Source organism: Paralichthys olivaceus, chromosome 5, assembly GCF_024713975.1.
Source record: "Paralichthys olivaceus isolate ysfri-2021 chromosome 5, ASM2471397v2, whole genome shotgun sequence".
Taxonomy (NCBI): Eukaryota; Metazoa; Chordata; class Actinopteri; order Pleuronectiformes; family Paralichthyidae; genus Paralichthys; species Paralichthys olivaceus.
Genome location: NC_091097.1, coordinates 22,596,339 through 22,612,911, shown reverse-complemented (window position 1 = coordinate 22,612,911; position 16,573 = coordinate 22,596,339). Strand labels below are relative to the sequence as shown.

The 16,573-nt window shown below is 41.9% G+C and overlaps 13 non-coding genes and 14 pseudogenes across 13 annotated transcripts; all 27 read right to left on the bottom strand.

The window, feature by feature from the left end:
• Nucleotides 1–379: 379 nt before the first annotated feature.
• Nucleotides 380–488, bottom strand: LOC138409563 (5S ribosomal RNA; annotated as a pseudogene).
• A 490-nt stretch (nucleotides 489–978) lies between these two features.
• LOC138410166 (5S ribosomal RNA) lies at nucleotides 979–1,097 on the bottom strand. The gene has a single exon (XR_011242962.1). It is a non-coding gene; the product is annotated as a 5S ribosomal RNA (ribosomal RNA).
• A 490-nt stretch (nucleotides 1,098–1,587) lies between these two features.
• On the bottom strand, nucleotides 1,588–1,706 carry LOC138408771 (5S ribosomal RNA). Its single transcript, XR_011242091.1, has one exon. It is a non-coding gene; the product is annotated as a 5S ribosomal RNA (ribosomal RNA).
• A 490-nt stretch (nucleotides 1,707–2,196) lies between these two features.
• On the bottom strand, nucleotides 2,197–2,315 carry LOC138409035 (5S ribosomal RNA). Its single transcript, XR_011242356.1, has one exon. It is a non-coding gene; the product is annotated as a 5S ribosomal RNA (ribosomal RNA).
• A 490-nt stretch (nucleotides 2,316–2,805) lies between these two features.
• On the bottom strand, nucleotides 2,806–2,914 carry LOC138409561 (5S ribosomal RNA; annotated as a pseudogene).
• Nucleotides 2,915–3,404: 490 nt separating this feature from the next.
• On the bottom strand, nucleotides 3,405–3,523 carry LOC138408770 (5S ribosomal RNA). The gene has a single exon (XR_011242090.1). It is a non-coding gene; the product is annotated as a 5S ribosomal RNA (ribosomal RNA).
• A 490-nt stretch (nucleotides 3,524–4,013) lies between these two features.
• LOC138409397 (5S ribosomal RNA) lies at nucleotides 4,014–4,132 on the bottom strand. Its single transcript, XR_011242688.1, has one exon. It is a non-coding gene; the product is annotated as a 5S ribosomal RNA (ribosomal RNA).
• Nucleotides 4,133–4,622: 490 nt separating this feature from the next.
• Nucleotides 4,623–4,741, bottom strand: LOC138409034 (5S ribosomal RNA). The gene has a single exon (XR_011242355.1). It is a non-coding gene; the product is annotated as a 5S ribosomal RNA (ribosomal RNA).
• A 490-nt stretch (nucleotides 4,742–5,231) lies between these two features.
• Nucleotides 5,232–5,350, bottom strand: LOC138408768 (5S ribosomal RNA). Its single transcript, XR_011242087.1, has one exon. It is a non-coding gene; the product is annotated as a 5S ribosomal RNA (ribosomal RNA).
• A 490-nt stretch (nucleotides 5,351–5,840) lies between these two features.
• LOC138409033 (5S ribosomal RNA) lies at nucleotides 5,841–5,959 on the bottom strand. The gene has a single exon (XR_011242354.1). It is a non-coding gene; the product is annotated as a 5S ribosomal RNA (ribosomal RNA).
• A 490-nt stretch (nucleotides 5,960–6,449) lies between these two features.
• LOC138409560 (5S ribosomal RNA) lies at nucleotides 6,450–6,558 on the bottom strand (annotated as a pseudogene).
• Nucleotides 6,559–7,048: 490 nt separating this feature from the next.
• On the bottom strand, nucleotides 7,049–7,167 carry LOC138408767 (5S ribosomal RNA). The gene has a single exon (XR_011242086.1). It is a non-coding gene; the product is annotated as a 5S ribosomal RNA (ribosomal RNA).
• A 490-nt stretch (nucleotides 7,168–7,657) lies between these two features.
• Nucleotides 7,658–7,776, bottom strand: LOC138409286 (5S ribosomal RNA). Its single transcript, XR_011242606.1, has one exon. It is a non-coding gene; the product is annotated as a 5S ribosomal RNA (ribosomal RNA).
• A 490-nt stretch (nucleotides 7,777–8,266) lies between these two features.
• LOC138409860 (5S ribosomal RNA) lies at nucleotides 8,267–8,375 on the bottom strand (annotated as a pseudogene).
• A 490-nt stretch (nucleotides 8,376–8,865) lies between these two features.
• Nucleotides 8,866–8,984, bottom strand: LOC138410160 (5S ribosomal RNA). The gene has a single exon (XR_011242956.1). It is a non-coding gene; the product is annotated as a 5S ribosomal RNA (ribosomal RNA).
• A 490-nt stretch (nucleotides 8,985–9,474) lies between these two features.
• LOC138409559 (5S ribosomal RNA) lies at nucleotides 9,475–9,583 on the bottom strand (annotated as a pseudogene).
• Nucleotides 9,584–10,073: 490 nt separating this feature from the next.
• LOC138409589 (5S ribosomal RNA) lies at nucleotides 10,074–10,182 on the bottom strand (annotated as a pseudogene).
• Nucleotides 10,183–10,672: 490 nt separating this feature from the next.
• Nucleotides 10,673–10,781, bottom strand: LOC138409558 (5S ribosomal RNA; annotated as a pseudogene).
• Nucleotides 10,782–11,271: 490 nt separating this feature from the next.
• On the bottom strand, nucleotides 11,272–11,380 carry LOC138409557 (5S ribosomal RNA; annotated as a pseudogene).
• A 490-nt stretch (nucleotides 11,381–11,870) lies between these two features.
• LOC138409556 (5S ribosomal RNA) lies at nucleotides 11,871–11,979 on the bottom strand (annotated as a pseudogene).
• A 490-nt stretch (nucleotides 11,980–12,469) lies between these two features.
• Nucleotides 12,470–12,588, bottom strand: LOC138409298 (5S ribosomal RNA). The gene has a single exon (XR_011242618.1). It is a non-coding gene; the product is annotated as a 5S ribosomal RNA (ribosomal RNA).
• Nucleotides 12,589–13,078: 490 nt separating this feature from the next.
• On the bottom strand, nucleotides 13,079–13,187 carry LOC138409555 (5S ribosomal RNA; annotated as a pseudogene).
• A 490-nt stretch (nucleotides 13,188–13,677) lies between these two features.
• On the bottom strand, nucleotides 13,678–13,786 carry LOC138409473 (5S ribosomal RNA; annotated as a pseudogene).
• Nucleotides 13,787–14,276: 490 nt separating this feature from the next.
• On the bottom strand, nucleotides 14,277–14,385 carry LOC138409554 (5S ribosomal RNA; annotated as a pseudogene).
• Nucleotides 14,386–14,875: 490 nt separating this feature from the next.
• Nucleotides 14,876–14,984, bottom strand: LOC138409553 (5S ribosomal RNA; annotated as a pseudogene).
• Nucleotides 14,985–15,474: 490 nt separating this feature from the next.
• LOC138409297 (5S ribosomal RNA) lies at nucleotides 15,475–15,593 on the bottom strand. The gene has a single exon (XR_011242617.1). It is a non-coding gene; the product is annotated as a 5S ribosomal RNA (ribosomal RNA).
• Nucleotides 15,594–16,083: 490 nt separating this feature from the next.
• Nucleotides 16,084–16,192, bottom strand: LOC138409552 (5S ribosomal RNA; annotated as a pseudogene).
• Between the last annotated feature and the right edge of the window lie 381 nt (nucleotides 16,193–16,573).

Genomic DNA, 16,573 nt, shown 5'->3' with positions numbered 1-16,573 from the left:
TCAATTGTTCCAAAATCAATCTCAAGGTGCAATTTTGGCATATCGTTGCAAGAAAAAAATCATTACAATTTTCAAAAATGACCTTCAGCAATATTGTCAGTGTTTCATATCCAGTTGTTTCCCTGATGCAGAGTAAACTCCCTGCTCTTTCATCGCTCTCTCCAAATAAGACAATTTGAAAATGATATGTTAATAAAACATGAATAAAGTAGTGTTTTGATTAGAAACAAATCTGATGAATGCTCACTTTCACCTTTCAGTGATGATGTGAGGGTTCCATATTCTTTTTTCCTTTGATGAACAGTCTTTCCTGCTCTTTCCAAGAGGTGTCTCCTCTGAAGCAGCAGCAACAGCGCCCTCTGCAAAGAAAAGTCTAAAAAGCTTACAGCACCTGGTATTCCCAGGCGGTCTCCCATTCAAGTACTAACCAGGCCCGACCCTGCTTAGCTTCCGAGATCGGGCGTGTTCAGGGTGGTATGGCCGTAAGCGATTAACTCCACCCACAATACCTCCTTTATACATGTGAATCATCACCATCATCAATGGTTCTTCTGTTGCTTTGCAACCATAGCATCTTGAGGTGTGGGTGGGCGGGAGGGTCAATTGTTCCAAAATCAATCTCAAGGTGCAATTTTGGCATATCGTTGCAAGAAAAAAATCATTACAATTTTCAAAAATGACCTTCAGCAATATTGTCAGTGTTTCATATCCAGTTGTTTCCCTGATGCAGAGTAAACTCCCTGCTCTTTCATCGCTCTCTCCAAATAAGACAATTTGAAAATGATATGTTAATAAAACATGAATAAAGTAGTGTTTTGATTAGAAACAAATCTGATGAATGTTCACTTTCACCTTTCAGTGATGATGTGAGGGTTCCATATTCTTTTTTCCTTTGATGAACAGTCTTTCCTGCTCTTTCCAAGAGGTGTCTCCTCTGAAGCAGCAGCAACAGCGCCCTCTGCAAAGAAAAGTCTAAAAAGCTTACAGCACCTGGTATTCCCAGGTGGTCTCCCATTCAAGTACTAACCAGGCCCGACCCTGCTTAGCTTCCGAGATCGGACGAGATCGGGCGTGTTCAGGGTGGTATGGCCGTAAGCGATTAACTCCACCCACAATACCTCCTTTATACATGTGAATCATCACCATCATCAATGGTTCTTCTGTTGCTTTGCAACCATAGCATCTTGAGGTGTGGGTGGGCGGGAGGGTCAATTGTTCCAAAATCAATCTCAAGGTGCAATTTTGGCATATCGTTGCAAGAAAAAAATCATCACAATTTTCAAAAATGACCTTCAGCAATATTGTCAGTGTTTCATATCCAGTTGTTTCCCTGATGCAGAGTAAACTCCCTGCTCTTTCATCGCTCTCTCCAAATAAGACAATTTGAAAATGATATGTTAATAAAACATGAATAAAGTAGTGTTTTGATTAGAAACAAATCTGATGAATGCTCACTTTCACCTTTCAGTGATGATGTGAGGGTTCCATATTCTTTTTTCCTTTGATGAACAGTCTTTCCTGCTCTTTCCAAGAGGTGTCTCCTCTGAAGCAGCAGCAACAGCGCCCTCTGCAAAGAAAAGTCTAAAAAGCTTACAGCACCTGGTATTCCCAGGCGGTCTCCCATTCAAGTACTAACCAGGCCCGACCCTGCTTAGCTTCCGAGATCGGATGAGATTGGGCGTGTTCAGGGTGGTATGGCCGTAAGCGATTAACTCCACCCACAATACCTCCTTTATACATGTGAATCATCACCATCATCAATGGTTCTTCTGTTGCTTTGCAACCATAGCATCTTGAGATGTGGGTGGGCGGGAGGGTCAATTGTTCCAAAATCAATCTCAAGGTGCAATTTTGGCATATCGTTGCAAGAAAAAAATCATTACAATTTTCAAAAATGACCTTCAGCAATATTGTCAGTGTTTCATATCCAGTTGTTTCCCTGATGCAGAGTAAACTCCCTGCTCTTTCATCGCTCTCTCCAAATAAGACAATTTGAAAATGATATGTTAATAAAACATGAATAAAGTAGTGTTTTGATTAGAAACAAATCTGATGAATGCTCACTTTCACCTTTCAGTGATGATGTGAGGGTTCCATATTCTTTTTTCCTTTGATGAACAGTCTTTCCTGCTCTTTCCAAGAGGTGTCTCCTCTGAAGCAGCAGCAACAGCGCCCTCTGCAAAGAAAAGTCTAAAAAGCTAACAGCACCTGGTATTCCCAGGCAGTCTCCCATTCAAGTACTAACCAGGCCCGACCCTGCTTAGCTTCCGAGATCGGACGAGATCGGGCGTGTTCAGGGTGGTATGGCCGTAAGCGATTAACTCCACCCACAATACCTCCTTTATACATGTGAATCATCACCATCATCAATGGTTCTTCTGTTGCTTTGCAACCATAGCATCTTGAGGTGTGGGTGGGCAGGAGGGTCAATTGTTCCAAAATCAATCTCAAGGTGCAATTTTGTCATATCGTTGCAAGAAAAAAATCATTACAATTTTCAAAAATGACCTTCAGCAATATTGTCAGTGTTTCATATCCAGTTGTTTCCCTGATGCAGAGTAAACTCCCTGCTCTTTCATCGCTCTCTCCAAATAAGACAATTTGAAAATGATATGTTAATAAAACATGAATAAAGTAGTGTTTTGATTAGAAACAAATCTGATGAATGCTCACTTTCACCTTTCAGTGATGATGTGAGGGTTCCATATTCTTTTTTCCTTTGATGAACAGTCTTTCCTGCTCTTTCCAAGAGGTGTCTCCTCTGAAGCAGCAGCAACAGCGCCCTCTGCAAAGAAAAGTCTAAAAAGCTTACAGCACCTGGTATTCCCAGGCGGTCTCCCATTCAAGTACTAACCAGGCCCGACCCTGCTTAGCTTCCGAGATCGGGCGTGTTCAGGGTGGTATGGCCGTAAGCGATTAACTCCACCCACAATACCTCCTTTATACATGTGAATCATCACCATCATCAATGGTTCTTCTGTTGCTTTGCAACCATAGCATCTTGAGGTGTGGGTGGGCGGGAGGGTCAATTGTTCCAAAATCAATCTCAAGGTGCAATTTTGGCATATCGTTGCAAGAAAAAAATCATCACAATTTTCAAAAATGACCTTCAGCAATATTGTCAGTGTTTCATATCCAGTTGTTTCCCTGATGCAGAGTAAACTCCCTGCTCTTTCATTGCTCTCTCCAAATAAGACAATTTGAAAATGATATGTTAATAAAACATGAATAAAGTAGTGTTTTGATTAGAAACAAATCTGATGAATGCTCACTTTCACCTTTCAGTGATGATGTGAGGGTTCCATATTCTTTTTTCCTTTGATGAACAGTCTTTCCTGCTCTTTCCAAGAGGTGTCTCCTCTGAAGCAGCAGCAACAGCGCCCTCTGCAAAGAAAAGTCTAAAAAGCTTACAGCACCTGGTATTCCCAGGCGGTCTCCCATTCAAGTACTAACCAGGCCCGACCCTGCTTAGCTTCCGAGATCGGATGAGATTGGGCGTGTTCAGGGTGGTATGGCCGTAAGCGATTAACTCCACCCACAATACCTCCTTTATACATGTGAATCATCACCATCATCAATGGTTCTTCTGTTGCTTTGCAACCATAGCATCTTGAGATGTGGGTGGGCGGGAGGGTCAATTGTTCCAAAATCAATCTCAAGGTGCAATTTTGTCATATCGTTGCAAGAAAAAAATCATTACAATTTTCAAAAATGACCTTCAGCAATATTGTCAGTGTTTCATATCCAGTTGTTTCCCTGATGCAGAGTAAACTCCCTGCTCTTTCATCGCTCTCTCCAAATAAGACAATTTGAAAATGATATGTTAATAAAACATGAATAAAGTAGTGTTTTGATTAGAAACAAATCTGATGAATGCTCACTTTCACCTTTCAGTGATGATGTGAGGGTTCCATATTCTTTTTTCCTTTGATGAACAGTCTTTCCTGCTCTTTCCAAGAGGTGTCTCCTCTGAAGCAGCAGCAACAGCGCCCTCTGCAAAGAAAAGTCTAAAAAGCTAACAGCACCTGGTATTCTCAGGCAGTCTCCCATTCAAGTACTAACCAGGCCCGACCCTGCTTAGCTTCCGAGATCGGACGAGATTGGGCGTGTTCAGGGTGGTATGGCCGTAAGTGATTAACTCCACCCACAATACCTCCTTTATACATGTGAATCATCACCATCATCAATGGTTCTTCTGTTGCTTTGCAACCATAGCATCTTGAGGTGTGGGTGGGCGGGAGGGTCAATTGTTCCAAAATCAATCTCAAGGTGCAATTTTGGCATATCGTTGCAAGAAAAAAATCATCACAATTTTCAAAAATGACCTTCAGCAATATTGTCAGTGTTTCATATCCAGTTGTTTCCCTGATGCAGAGTAAACTCCCTGCTCTTTCATCGCTCTCTCCAAATAAGACAATTTGAAAATGATATGTTAATAAAACATGAATAAAGTAGTGTTTTGATTAGAAACAAATCTGATGAATGCTCACTTTCACCTTTCAGTGATGATGTGAGGGTTCCATATTCTTTTTTCCTTTGATGAACAGTCTTTCCTGCTCTTTCCAAGAGGTGTCTCCTCTGAAGCAGCAGCAACAGCGCCCTCTGCAAAGAAAAGTCTAAAAAGCTAACAGCACCTGGTATTCCCAGGCAGTCTCCCATTCAAGTACTAACCAGGCCCGACCCTGCTTAGCTTCCGAGATCGGACGAGATCGGGCGTGTTCAGGGTGGTATGGCCGTAAGCGATTAACTCCACCCACAATACCTCCTTTATACATGTGAATCATCACCATCATCAATGGTTCTTCTGTTGCTTTGCAACCATAGCATCTTGAGGTGTGGGTGGGCGGGAGGGTCAATTGTTCCAAAATCAATCTCAAGGTGCAATTTTGTCATATCGTTGCAAGAAAAAAATCATTACAATTTTCAAAAATGACCTTCAGCAATATTGTCAGTGTTTCATATCCAGTTGTTTCCCTGATGCAGAGTAAACTCCCTGCTCTTTCATCGCTCTCTCCAAATAAGACAATTTGAAAATGATATGTTAATAAAACATGAATAAAGTAGTGTTTTGATTAGAAACAAATCTGATGAATGCTCACTTTCACCTTTCAGTGATGATGTGAGGGTTCCATATTCTTTTTTCCTTTGATGAACAGTCTTTCCTGCTCTTTCCAAGAGGTGTCTCCTCTGAAGCAGCAGCAACAGCGCCCTCTGCAAAGAAAAGTCTAAAAAGCTTACAGCACCTGGTATTCCCAGGCGGTCTCCCATTCAAGTACTAACCAGGCCCGACCCTGCTTAGCTTCCGAGATCGGATGAGATTGGGCGTGTTCAGGGTGGTATGGCCGTAAGCGATTAACTCCACCCACAATACCTCCTTTATACATGTGAATCATCACCATCATCAATGGTTCTTCTGTTGCTTTGCAACCATAGCATCTTGAGGTGTGGGTGGGCGGGAGGGTCAATTGTTCCAAAATCAATCTCAAGGTGCAATTTTGGCATATCGTTGCAAGAAAAAAATCATCACAATTTTCAAAAATGACCTTCAGCAATATTGTCAGTGTTTCATATCCAGTTGTTTCCCTGATGCAGAGTAAACTCCCTGCTCTTTCATCGCTCTCTCCAAATAAGACAATTTGAAAATGATATGTTAATAAAACATGAATAAAGTAGTGTTTTGATTAGAAACAAATCTGATGAATGCTCACTTTCACCTTTCAGTGATGATGTGAGGGTTCCATATTCTTTTTTCCTTTGATGAACAGTCTTTCCTGCTCTTTCCAAGAGGTGTCTCCTCTGAAGCAGCAGCAACAGCGCCCTCTGCAAAGAAAAGTCTAAAAAGCTAACAGCACCTGGTATTCCCAGGCAGTCTCCCATTCAAGTACTAACCAGGCCCGACCCTGCTTAGCTTCCGAGATCGGACGAGATCGGGCGTGTTCAGGGTGGTATGGCCGTAAGCGATTAACTCCACCCACAATACCTCCTTTATACATGTGAATCATCACCATCATCAATGGTTCTTCTGTTGCTTTGCAACCATAGCATCTTGAGGTGTGGGTGGGCGGGAGGGTCAATTGTTCCAAAATCAATCTCAAGGTGCAATTTTGTCATATCGTTGCAAGAAAAAAATCATTACAATTTTCAAAAATGACCTTCAGCAATATTGTCAGTGTTTCATATCCAGTTGTTTCCCTGATGCAGAGTAAACTCCCTGCTCTTTCATCGCTCTCTCCAAATAAGACAATTTGAAAATGATATGTTAATAAAACATGAATAAAGTAGTGTTTTGATTAGAAACAAATCTGATGAATGCTCACTTTCACCTTTCAGTGATGATGTGAGGGTTCCATATTCTTTTTTCCTTTGATGAACAGTCTTTCCTGCTCTTTCCAAGAGGTGTCTCCTCTGAAGCAGCAGCAACAGCGCCCTCTGCAAAGAAAAGTCTAAAAAGCTTACAGCACCTGGTATTCCCAGGCGGTCTCCCATTCAAGTACTAACCAGGCCCGACCCTGCTTAGCTTCCGAGATCGGGCGTGTTCAGGGTGGTATGGCCGTAAGCGATTAACTCCACCCACAATACCTCCTTTATACATGTGAATCATCACCATCATCAATGGTTCTTCTGTTGCTTTGCAACCATAGCATCTTGAGGTGTGGGTGGGCGGGAGGGTCAATTGTTCCAAAATCAATCTCAAGGTGCAATTTTGGCATATCGTTGCAAGAAAAAAATCATCACAATTTTCAAAAATGACCTTCAGCAATATTGTCAGTGTTTCATATCCAGTTGTTTCCCTGATGCAGAGTAAACTCCCTGCTCTTTCATTGCTCTCTCCAAATAAGACAATTTGAAAATGATATGTTAATAAAACATGAATAAAGTAGTGTTTTGATTAGAAACAAATCTGATGAATGCTCACTTTCACCTTTCAGTGATGATGTGAGGGTTCCATATTCTTTTTTCCTTTGATGAACAGTCTTTCCTGCTCTTTCCAAGAGGTGTCTCCTCTGAAGCAGCAGCAACAGCGCCCTCTGCAAAGAAAAGTCTAAAAAGCTTACAGCACCTGGTATTCCCAGGCGGTCTCCCATTCAAGTACTAACCAGGCCCGACCCTGCTTAGCTTCCGAGATCGGATGAGATTGGGCGTGTTCAGGGTGGTATGGCCGTAAGCGATTAACTCCACCCACAATACCTCCTTTATACATGTGAATCATCACCATCATCAATGGTTCTTCTGTTGCTTTGCAACCATAGCATCTTGAGATGTGGGTGGGCGGGAGGGTCAATTGTTCCAAAATCAATCTCAAGGTGCAATTTTGTCATATCGTTGCAAGAAAAAAATCATTACAATTTTCAAAAATGACCTTCAGCAATATTGTCAGTGTTTCATATCCAGTTGTTTCCCTGATGCAGAGTAAACTCCCTGCTCTTTCATCGCTCTCTCCAAATAAGACAATTTGAAAATGATATGTTAATAAAACATGAATAAAGTAGTGTTTTGATTAGAAACAAATCTGATGAATGCTCACTTTCACCTTTCAGTGATGATGTGAGGGTTCCATATTCTTTTTTCCTTTGATGAACAGTCTTTCCTGCTCTTTCCAAGAGGTGTCTCCTCTGAAGCAGCAGCAACAGCGCCCTCTGCAAAGAAAAGTCTAAAAAGCTAACAGCACCTGGTATTCTCAGGCAGTCTCCCATTCAAGTACTAACCAGGCCCGACCCTGCTTAGCTTCCGAGATCGGATGAGATTGGGCGTGTTCAGGGTGGTATGGCCGTAAGCGATTAACTCCACCCACAATACCTCCTTTATACATGTGAATCATCACCATCATCAATGGTTCTTCTGTTGCTTTGCAACCATAGCATCTTGAGATGTGGGTGGGCGGGAGGGTCAATTGTTCCAAAATCAATCTCAAGGTGCAATTTTGTCATATCGTTGCAAGAAAAAAATCATTACAATTTTCAAAAATGACCTTCAGCAATATTGTCAGTGTTTCATATCCAGTTGTTTCCCTGATGCAGAGTAAACTCCCTGCTCTTTCATCGCTCTCTCCAAATAAGACAATTTGAAAATGATATGTTAATAAAACATGAATAAAGTAGTGTTTTGATTAGAAACAAATCTGATGAATGCTCACTTTCACCTTTCAGTGATGATGTGAGGGTTCCATATTCTTTTTTCCTTTGATGAACAGTCTTTCCTGCTCTTTCCAAGAGGTGTCTCCTCTGAAGCAGCAGCAACAGCGCCCTCTGCAAAGAAAAGTCTAAAAAGCTAACAGCACCTGGTATTCTCAGGCAGTCTCCCATTCAAGTACTAACCAGGCCCGACCCTGCTTAGCTTCCGAGATCGGGCGTGTTCAGGGTGGTATGGCCGTAAGCGATTAACTCCACCCACAATACCTCCTTTATACATGTGAATCATCACCATCATCAATGGTTCTTCTGTTGCTTTGCAACCATAGCATCTTGAGGTGTGGGTGGGCGGGAGGGTCAATTGTTCCAAAATCAATCTCAAGGTGCAATTTTGGCATATCGTTGCAAGAAAAAAATCATCACAATTTTCAAAAATGACCTTCAGCAATATTGTCAGTGTTTCATATCCAGTTGTTTCCCTGATGCAGAGTAAACTCCCTGCTCTTTCATCGCTCTCTCCAAATAAGACAATTTGAAAATGATATGTTAATAAAACATGAATAAAGTAGTGTTTTGATTAGAAACAAATCTGATGAATGCTCACTTTCACCTTTCAGTGATGATGTGAGGGTTCCATATTCTTTTTTCCTTTGATGAACAGTCTTTCCTGCTCTTTCCAAGAGGTGTCTCCTCTGAAGCAGCAGCAACAGCGCCCTCTGCAAAGAAAAGTCTAAAAAGCTTACAGCACCTGGTATTCCCAGGCGGTCTCCCATTCAAGTACTAACCAGGCCCCACCCTGCTTAGCTTCCGAGATCGGATGAGATCGGGCGTGTTCAGGGTGGTATGGCCGTAAGCGATTAACTCCACCCACAATACCTCCTTTATACATGTGAATCATCACCATCATCAATGGTTCTTCTGTTGCTTTGCAACCATAGCATCTTGAGGTGTGGGTGGGCGGGAGGGTCAATTGTTCCAAAATCAATCTCAAGGTGCAATTTTGGCATATCGTTGCAAGAAAAAAATCATCACAATTTTCAAAAATGACCTTCAGCAATATTGTCAGTGTTTCATATCCAGTTGTTTCCCTGATGCAGAGTAAACTCCCTGCTCTTTCATCGCTCTCTCCAAATAAGTCAATTTGAAAATGATATGTTAATAAAACATGAATAAAGTAGTGTTTTGATTAGAAACAAATCTGATGAATGCTCACTTTCACCTTTCAGTGATGATGTGAGGGTTCCATATTCTTTTTTCCTTTGATGAACAGTCTTTCCTGCTCTTTCCAAGAGGTGTCTCCTCTGAAGCAGCAGCAACAGCGCCCTCTGCAAAGAAAAGTCAAAAAAGCTTACAGCACCTGGTATTCCCAGGCGGTCTCCCATTCAAGTACTAACCAGGCCCGACCCTGCTTAGCTTCCGAGATCGGGCGTGTTCAGGGTGGTATGGCCGTAAGCGATTAACTCCACCCACAATACCTCCTTTATACATGTGAATCATCACCATCATCAATGGTTCTTCTGTTGCTTTGCAACCATAGCATCTTGAGGTGTGGGTGGGCGGGAGGGTCAATTGTTCCAAAATCAATCTCAAGGTGCAATTTTGGCATATCGTTGCAAGAAAAAAATCATCACAATTTTCAAAAATGACCTTCAGCAATATTGTCAGTGTTTCATATCCAGTTGTTTCCCTGATGCAGAGTAAACTCCCTGCTCTTTCATCGCTCTCTCCAAATAAGACAATTTGAAAATGATATGTTAATAAAACATGAATAAAGTAGTGTTTTGATTAGAAACAAATCTGATGAATGCTCACTTTCACCTTTCAGTGATGATGTGAGGGTTCCATATTCTTTTTTCCTTTGATGAACAGTCTTTCCTGCTCTTTCCAAGAGGTGTCTCCTCTGAAGCAGCAGCAACAGCGCCCTCTGCAAAGAAAAGTCTAAAAAGCTTACAGCACCTGGTATTCCCAGGCGGTCTCCCATTCAAGTACTAACCAGGCCCGACCCTGCTTAGCTTCCGAGATCGGGCGTGTTCAGGGTGGTATGGCTGTAAGCGATTAACTCCACCCACAATACCTCCTTTATACATGTGAATCATCACCATCATCAATGGTTCTTCTGTTGCTTTGCAACCATAGCATCTTGAGGTGTGGGTGGGCGGGAGGGTCAATTGTTCCAAAATCAATCTCAAGGTGCAATTTTGGCATATCGTTGCAAGAAAAAAATCATCACAATTTTCAAAAATGACCTTCAGCAATATTGTCAGTGTTTCATATCCAGTTGTTTCCCTGATGCAGAGTAAACTCCCTGCTCTTTCATCGCTCTCTCCAAATAAGACAATTTGAAAATGATATGTTAATAAAACATGAATAAAGTAGTGTTTTGATTAGAAACAAATCTGATGAATGCTCACTTTCACCTTTCAGTGATGATGTGAGGGTTCCATATTCTTTTTTCCTTTGATGAACAGTCTTTCCTGCTCTTTCCAAGAGGTGTCTCCTCTGAAGCAGCAGCAACAGCGCCCTCTGCAAAGAAAAGTCTAAAAAGCTTACAGCACCTGGTATTCCCAGGCGGTCTCCCATTCAAGTACTAACCAGGCCCGACCCTGCTTAGCTTCCGAGATCGGGCGTGTTCAGGGTGGTATGGCCGTAAGCGATTAACTCCACCCACAATACCTCCTTTATACATGTGAATCATCACCATCATCAATGGTTCTTCTGTTGCTTTGCAACCATAGCATCTTGAGGTGTGGGTGGGCGGGAGGGTCAATTGTTCCAAAATCAATCTCAAGGTGCAATTTTGGCATATCGTTGCAAGAAAAAAATCATCACAATTTTCAAAAATGACCTTCAGCAATATTGTCAGTGTTTCATATCCAGTTGTTTCCCTGATGCAGAGTAAACTCCCTGCTCTTTCATCGCTCTCTCCAAATAAGACAATTTGAAAATGATATGTTAATAAAACATGAATAAAGTAGTGTTTTGATTAGAAACAAATCTGATGAATGCTCACTTTCACCTTTCAGTGATGATGTGAGGGTTCCATATTCTTTTTTCCTTTGATGAACAGTCTTTCCTGCTCTTTCCAAGAGGTGTCTCCTCTGAAGCAGCAGCAACAGCGCCCTCTGCAAAGAAAAGTCTAAAAAGCTTACAGCACCTGGTATTCCCAGGCGGTCTCCCATTCAAGTACTAACCAGGCCCGACCCTGCTTAGCTTCCGAGATCGGGCGTGTTCAGGGTGGTATGGCCGTAAGCGATTAACTCCACCCACAATACCTCCTTTATACATGTGAATCATCACCATCATCAATGGTTCTTCTGTTGCTTTGCAACCATAGCATCTTGAGGTGTGGGTGGGCGGGAGGGTCAATTGTTCCAAAATCAATCTCAAGGTGCAATTTTGGCATATCGTTGCAAGAAAAAAATCATCACAATTTTCAAAAATGACCTTCAGCAATATTGTCAGTGTTTCATATCCAGTTGTTTCCCTGATGCAGAGTAAACTCCCTGCTCTTTCATCGCTCTCTCCAAATAAGACAATTTGAAAATGATATGTTAATAAAACATGAATAAAGTAGTGTTTTGATTAGAAACAAATCTGATGAATGCTCACTTTCACCTTTCAGTGATGATGTGAGGGTTCCATATTCTTTTTTCCTTTGATGAACAGTCTTTCCTGCTCTTTCCAAGAGGTGTCTCCTCTGAAGCAGCAGCAACAGCGCCCTCTGCAAAGAAAAGTCTAAAAAGCTTACAGCACCTGGTATTCCCAGGCGGTCTCCCATTCAAGTACTAACCAGGCCCGACCCTGCTTAGCTTCCGAGATCGGGCGTGTTCAGGGTGGTATGGCCGTAAGCGATTAACTCCACCCACAATACCTCCTTTATACATGTGAATCATCACCATCATCAATGGTTCTTCTGTTGCTTTGCAACCATAGCATCTTGAGGTGTGGGTGGGCGGGAGGGTCAATTGTTCCAAAATCAATCTCAAGGTGCAATTTTGGCATATCGTTGCAAGAAAAAAATCATCACAATTTTCAAAAATGACCTTCAGCAATATTGTCAGTGTTTCATATCCAGTTGTTTCCCTGATGCAGAGTAAACTCCCTGCTCTTTCATCGCTCTCTCCAAATAAGACAATTTGAAAATGATATGTTAATAAAACATGAATAAAGTAGTGTTTTGATTAGAAACAAATCTGATGAATGCTCACTTTCACCTTTCAGTGATGATGTGAGGGTTCCATATTCTTTTTTCCTTTGATGAACAGTCTTTCCTGCTCTTTCCAAGAGGTGTCTCCTCTGAAGCAGCAGCAACAGCGCCCTCTGCAAAGAAAAGTCTAAAAAGCTAACAGCACCTGGTATTCCCAGGCAGTCTCCCATTCAAGTACTAACCAGGCCCGACCCTGCTTAGCTTCCGAGATCGGACGAGATTGGGCGTGTTCAGGGTGGTATGGCCGTAAGCGATTAACTCCACCCACAATACCTCCTTTATACATGTGAATCATCACCATCATCAATGGTTCTTCTGTTGCTTTGCAACCATAGCATCTTGAGGTGTGGGTGGGCGGGAGGGTCAATTGTTCCAAAATCAATCTCAAGGTGCAATTTTGGCATATCGTTGCAAGAAAAAAATCATCACAATTTTCAAAAATGACCTTCAGCAATATTGTCAGTGTTTCATATCTAGTTGTTTCCCTGATGCAGAGTAAACTCCCTGCTCTTTCATCGCTCTCTCCAAATAAGACAATTTGAAAATGATATGTTAATAAAACATGAATAAAGTAGTGTTTTGATTAGAAACAAATCTGATGAATGCTCACTTTCACCTTTCAGTGATGATGTGAGGGTTCCATATTCTTTTTTCCTTTGATGAACAGTCTTTCCTGCTCTTTCCAAGAGGTGTCTCCTCTGAAGCAGCAGCAACAGCGCCCTCTGCAAAGAAAAGTCTAAAAAGCTTACAGCACCTGGTATTCCCAGGCGGTCTCCCATTCAAGTACTAACCAGGCCCGACCCTGCTTAGCTTCCGAGATCGGGCGTGTTCAGGGTGGTATGGCCGTAAGCGATTAACTCCACCCACAATACCTCCTTTATACATGTGAATCATCACCATCATCAATGGTTCTTCTGTTGCTTTGCAACCATAGCATCTTGAGGTGTGGGTGGGCGGGAGGGTCAATTGTTCCAAAATCAATCTCAAGGTGCAATTTTGTCATATCGTTGCAAGAAAAAAATCATTACAATTTTCAAAAATGACCTTCAGCAATATTGTCAGTGTTTCATATCCAGTTGTTTCCCTGATGCAGAGTAAACTCCCTGCTCTTTCATCGCTCTCTCCAAATAAGACAATTTGAAAATGATATGTTAATAAAACATGAATAAAGTAGTGTTTTGATTAGAAACAAATCTGATGAATGCTCACTTTCACCTTTCAGTGATGATGTGAGGGTTCCATATTCTTTTTTCCTTTGATGAACAGTCTTTCCTGCTCTTTCCAAGAGGTGTCTCCTCTGAAGCAGCAGCAACAGCGCCCTCTGCAAAGAAAAGTCTAAAAAGCTTACAGCACCTGGTATTCCCAGGCGGTCTCCCATTCAAGTACTAACCTGGCCCGACCCTGCTTAGCTTCCGAGATCGGGCGTGTTCAGGGTGGTATGGCCGTAAGCGATTAACTCCACCCACAATACCTCCTTTATACATGTGAATCATCACCATCATCAATGGTTCTTCTGTTGCTTTGCAACCATAGCATCTTGAGGTGTGGGTGGGCAGGAGGGTCAATTGTTCCAAAATCAATCTCAAGGTGCAATTTTGTCATATCGTTGCAAGAAAAAAATCATTACAATTTTCAAAAATGACCTTCAGCAATATTGTCAGTGTTTCATATCCAGTTGTTTCCCTGATGCAGAGTAAACTCCCTGCTCTTTCATCGCTCTCTCCAAATAAGACAATTTGAAAATGATATGTTAATAAAACATGAATAAAGTAGTGTTTTGATTAGAAACAAATCTGATGAATGCTCACTTTCACCTTTCAGTGATGATGTGAGGGTTCCATATTCTTTTTTCCTTTGATGAACAGTCTTTCCTGCTCTTTCCAAGAGGTGTCTCCTCTGAAGCAGCAGCAACAGCGCCCTCTGCAAAGAAAAGTCTAAAAAGCTTACAGCACCTGGTATTCCCAGGCGGTCTCCCATTCAAGTACTAACCAGGCCCGACCCTGCTTAGCTTCCGAGATCGGGCGTGTTCAGGGTGGTATGGCCGTAAGCGATTAACTCCACCCACAATACCTCCTTTATACATGTGAATCATCACCATCATCAATGGTTCTTCTGTTGCTTTGCAACCATAGCATCTTGAGATGTGGGTGGGCGGGAGGGTCAATTGTTCCAAAATCAATCTCAAGGTGCAATTTTGGCATATCGTTGCAAGAAAAAAATCATCACAATTTTCAAAAATGACCTTCAGCAATATTGTCAGTGTTTCATATCCAGTTGTTTCCCTGATGCAGAGTAAACTCCCTGCTCTTTCATCGCTCTCTCCAAATAAGACAATTTGAAAATGATATGTTAATAAAACATGAATAAAGTAGTGTTTTGATTAGAAACAAATCTGATGAATGCTCACTTTCACCTTTCAGTGATGATGTGAGGGTTCCATATTCTTTTTTCCTTTGATGAACAGTCTTTCCTGCTCTTTCCAAGAGGTGTCTCCTCTGAAGCAGCAGCAACAGCGCCCTCTGCAAAGAAAAGTCTAAAAAGCTTACAGCACCTGGTATTCCCAGGCGGTCTCCCATTCAAGTACTAACCAGGCCCGACCCTGCTTAGCTTCCGAGATCGGGCGTGTTCAGGGTGGTATGGCCGTAAGCGATTAACTCCACCCACAATACCTCCTTTATACATGTGAATCATCACCATCATCAATGGTTCTTCTGTTGCTTTGCAACCATAGCATCTTGAGGTGTGGGTGGGCGGGAGGGTCAATTGTTCCAAAATCAATCTCAAGGTGCAATTTTGGCATATCGTTGCAAGAAAAAAATCATCACAATTTTCAAAAATGACCTTCAGCAATATTGTCAGTGTTTCATATCCAGTTGTTTCCCTGATGCAGAGTAAACTCCCTGCTCTTTCATCGCTCTCTCCAAATAAGACAATTTGAAAATGATATGTTAATAAAACATGAATAAAGTAGTGTTTTGATTAGAAACAAATCTGATGAATGCTCACTTTCACCTTTCAGTGATGATGTGAGGGTTCCATATTCTTTTTTCCTTTGATGAACAGTCTTTCCTGCTCTTTCCAAGAGGTGTCTCCTCTGAAGCAGCAGCAACAGCGCCCTCTGCAAAGAAAAGTCTAAAAAGCTAACAGCACCTGGTATTCCCAGGCAGTCTCCCATTCAAGTACTAACCAGGCCCGACCCTGCTTAGCTTCCGAGATCGGACGAGATTGGGCGTGTTCAGGGTGGTATGGCCGTAAGCGATTAACTCCACCCACAATACCTCCTTTATACATGTGAATCATCACCATCATCAATGGTTCTTCTGTTGCTTTGCAACCATAGCATCTTGAGGTGTGGGTGGGCGGGAGGGTCAATTGTTCCAAAATCAATCTCAAGGTGCAATTTTGGCATATCGTTGCAAGAAAAAAATCATCACAATTTTCAAAAATGACCTTCAGCAATATTGTCAGTGTTTCATATCTAGTTGTTTCCCTGATGCAGAGTAAACTCCCTGCTCTTTCATCGCTCTCTCCAAATAAGACAATTTGAAAATGATATGTTAATAAAACATGAATAAAGTAGTGTTTTGATTAGAAACAAATCTGATGAATGCTCACTTTCACCTTTCAGTGATGATGTGAGGGTTCCATATTCTTTTTTCCTTTGATGAACAGTCTTTCCTGCTCTTTCCAAGAGGTGTCTCCTCTGAAGCAGCAGCAACAGCGCCCTCTGCAAAGAAAAGTCTAAAAAGCTTACAGCACCTGGTATTCCCAGGCGGTCTCCCATTCAAGTACTAACCAGGCCCGACCCTGCTTAGCTTCCGAGATCGGGCGTGTTCAGGGTGGTATGGCCGTAAGCGATTAACTCCACCCACAATACCTCCTTTATACATGTGAATCATCACCATCATCAATGGTTCTTCTGTTGCTTTGCAACCATAGCATCTTGAGGTGTGGGTGGGCGGGAGGGTCAATTGTTCCAAAATCAATCTCAAGGTGCAATTTTGTCATATCGTTGCAAGAAAAAAATCATTACAATTTTCAAAAATGACCTTCAGCAATATTGTCAGTGTTTCATATCCAGTTGTTTCCCTGATGCAGAGTAAACTCCCTGCTCTTTCATCGCTCTCTCCAAATAAGACAATTTGAAAATGATATGTTAATAAAACATGAATAAAGTAGTGTTTTGATTAGAAACAAATCTGATGAATGCTCACTTTCACCTTTCAGTGATGATGTG